The sequence below is a fragment of the Pseudomyrmex gracilis genome, unplaced genomic scaffold (genome assembly GCF_002006095.1).
Source record: "Pseudomyrmex gracilis isolate BER0280 unplaced genomic scaffold, ASM200609v1 scaffold_43, whole genome shotgun sequence".
Lineage (NCBI taxonomy): Eukaryota > Metazoa > Arthropoda > Insecta > Hymenoptera > Formicidae > Pseudomyrmex > Pseudomyrmex gracilis.
In genome coordinates this window covers 545,308-549,314 of record NW_018020627.1, presented here as the reverse complement: position 1 = coordinate 549,314, position 4,007 = coordinate 545,308, and positions in this window count along the sequence as shown.

Below are 4,007 nucleotides of genomic sequence, written 5' to 3'. Positions count from 1 at the left end.
ACGTCCGATGACACACTGAGCGCGCAGCTTGCGGGCGCAGCTCGCGTACCGCGCAAGTGACCGACACTCGCAGCGCCCTCTCGTAGCCGTCACGTGCAACGTGAATTCGACGCGCGCGCGCGCGAACGATCGACAATTTGAAATCTATCGACGCGCGATTATCGAAGCACCGAAACGATATTTAACTAATGAGACGCGCGGTGCGACTTCACGCGCGCAAGTCGCACTACCGACTGTACTACAATCAGATTGCAACAACGCAAATCATTAAAAGGATTTTTAAGCAGGATCCGCAATAGCACACGTAAATGTCTTTTTTTTTTTATTTATTATATTATATTACACAAAGAGATGTATATACTTAATCGTATTATTGTATTGATCTCAAATACAATTCACCGATTGTTTTTTTTCTTCTCTCTATATCATTTCGTATTATTAAATAGCTTTTAATTAACCGAATATTCTTCTTAATAATTATTAACATTAAACCAGGTCACAAAAAATCGGGTACATCTACACGTCCGACTCGGAAGAAGAGAAATACGAAGGCGGAACAGACGAAAGTTAAAAAAAAGAAAAAAGGAAAAATAATAGCAACAGAGCGAAAGTCGAAAGAAAACAAAAAAAACAAAAAAATAGCAGACTCTAAAACAAATTGAATATAAAATACGAGATGCGAGAACATCAGGAATAAAGAAATATATATCTAATCTGTTTTTTTTTTTTTTTTTTGTTCACGCGCGCCTTCCTGATAACGACACGATATATAAACTGTTTCTTCCGCGGCTGCCGTTCCCAACAACCGGGCCGTTTCCCTATCGCGCGCTCTTTTCTCTCCATCACCCTTTCACAATCCACGCATATATATCACGACCGCGACATTCTCTATGTGTGGTTTTTTTTTTACTTTACAAGATTTATATTTTATACAAATCACTTAGGCATTGTGATATTTCAGGTTTTTCTTCTGATTATTACATTTTCTCTCGTCTCGACGCCTCGCGCCTAGGCTTTCTTTTCTTATCATTAAATGTGCAATTTACAAGCAAAGTATTTTATTACGCATCTATTTTATACAAGTCGAAATAACAGAACACTTTGCCTCAGCGGGGCGCTACGAAATTCCGGCACCACGGGCGCGTACGACCCTGCGTACAAAGAGAGAGAGAGAGAGAGAGAGAAAGAGAGACAGAGAGAGAGAGAGAGAGAAAGAGAGAGAGAGAGAGAGAGAAAGAGAAAAGGAGAGACAAAGGGAGAGAGAGAAATTTCCCAAAAAACGGATTTTCTACGATTTTGGTGATCCACAGTAACAGTCCTTCTCTATTCACAAGACGGACCTAAGTATGACATATAATATAATGTATACAACGCTAAATTACAAACTTGCTACAAAAAAAAAAACCTCTCTACGTTTCTGTACAAGTTGGCTCTGTGTACGCAGAGTTTTCTTTAGGCGACGAAAGCAATGAACTTGTTGAGAGAGTAGTCTCGTCGTTTTTTTCTTCGCCTCGCTAATATTCCCGTATAGGAATAATTTTTTGTTTCACGTCCTCCTCCTCTTTCTACCTTTGTGTATCACAAGTAATAATTAATATTACAGTTCTTTCTTTCTAAGATAAAATTTTTTGTTTCCCTTTCATACACAATAGTAGATTATTAAGCGTTTTGTGTTTACAATTCTTCATCATCGTCTTCTTCCCTTTATTACATTACTAAGCTGTATTTTTTGGCTGTATGTGAATCCATTCATTTTGTTTTTTTTATACAAAGATCGCTTTTCTTTCGTCGCAATATCAAAGGAGCGTCGAAACTGTGTGTGTCCTCACGAAAAATTTCTCACGGAAAGAAAAATTAGGCTTTACATACAATATATGTATATACGTTTTTCTATCGGAGTGTAAACGTCACATGCGTTATTTTTTATTACTATATTCTGTATAACAGACTTTGTATGTATGTATGTGTATGCGTGTATGTGTGTTCTTCCTAAATAAAATGTTTCCAGAGATAAATTTTCTTTACATTTGTTGCTATTTACTATGTTGTTGTTTTTTTTTGTTTTTACTATATACAAAGAATTTCCATTTTACACTTAATAAATTTATCTCTTCACCGTTCGTTTCTCTAGATAATGATAATAAAAATAATAATAATAATAATATATATAGTTGCTATTTTTAAAAATGATTACATCTAATTTATTATAATCTGTGGGAGATGCGCTGACAGCTATCTTCGATATATATGTAATTTCATGTTTGTGTGTGTATAAGTGTAGTGTGTTTTATATATGTGTGTATATAAACTCATACTTTATATATACACACATATATTTTCTATATGTATATATATATATATATATTTATATATCTTTCGCTACGCAAATTAATATTATGTACAGACTCTCTATATCTCTCTATAATATTAATTTTATACAATTGTGTTTTTTTTCCTGATCTTTTTACTTAGTTTCTCCCTGATGCAGCAAGAGAATCGCTTGTTAATGTGCTCACACGCATCATAGCTTGCAAACAGAGCTTGCCTCTCTCTCTCTCTCTCTCTCTCTCACTCTCTCTCTCACACACACACTTTTACAAAACTACGATGAGAACGACGTGATGATGACGATGACGTATTATGTGACCAGAATATTAACATTACATTACGGAGAGACAAAAATATACTATACACATATATAAATCAGCAATGATTATTACACCTCAGAACGCGCGAATAATTATGACCGATTCGAATCAAGTAACAATAAAACTTAAACACGTGCGGACAACATGTGGAAGCTAAATCACTGGTGCGTTTTTTACGATCGGGTTTAGCGAAGAGATATAGTGATAAAGTGACGGTGTGAATATACGACGCCATACAAAATTGTTATATTACTGAATGCAATGAAATGTATGTGTGTGTGTGTGTGTGTGTGTGTGTGGTCTTTGTTATATTTACATTCGGTTCGGACAATAAAGTCTCACAAGTGTTCTCACATATCGATCACCTCAAATATAACCAGAAAAATACTTTTCCTTACGAAATTGTTAGTTTTGTAACATCCAAGATATCAAATTTAAATTTACATGATCAAAATAGCAATACAAAAAAAAAAAAAAAAGAACGTCAATAAATGTTTACCAAAAGAGTCAATAAATTCGTTACACGCATCTGTTTACGTATGCGTAAATAAACTTTACGTGGCAATGCAACTGTAAAAGAAAATAAAACATCAATTGCAATCACAACATCGCATGGGTCATATGAGTCCGTTGTGAAAAAGTCATATACACATGTATTCTCATAAACAATAAATATAAAGTTTTTCTAAGCACTAAAAAGTTTTGAGAAATATATAATATTATGTTAATAATATAATAATTATAATTAATATACGTGTAATATATAATAATAATTATAATTATATATATTATTTATAATTATAATAATGATAATTTCTTTATTACTTTTATACATATACACACAATGCTACACCGGTACTTTTTACAAATTTCAATCAGAGAACACTTGCCTCGTCTATGATCGTATCGTGAAAAAAAAAAAAATTTAACAGAAAATATGCAAATTTCCTTACGTTATTTATTTGTAAAGATACACATTGCGGCATTTATACACGCCTGATTTTGGTGGCCGCCCTACACTTTCACCGATGTCAATTTCGATAACACTCGACACACACAATATGCCCTATTTTTCTTTATTTATAATTCCTGCGTACATGATGTTGTTTAAGAAAGTTTTTTTTTTCATCATAAATCTCAGTAAAAAAGCAAACGCTTTTCCTTTTGATTATCATTTTGTTCCTCAACAGCGACTCTATTCTACTAATTCAAAATTAAAAATTTGTTTTTTTTTTTTTTTTTTTTTTTTTTTTTTATATTAAGTGTCGAAAAGGCCACTGTTCAAGGCCACAGGCCAAGAAAAAACGAAATTCAATTATCAAGAGGAGAATCGCTTCTTCACTTTCGTTCGTCATTCAT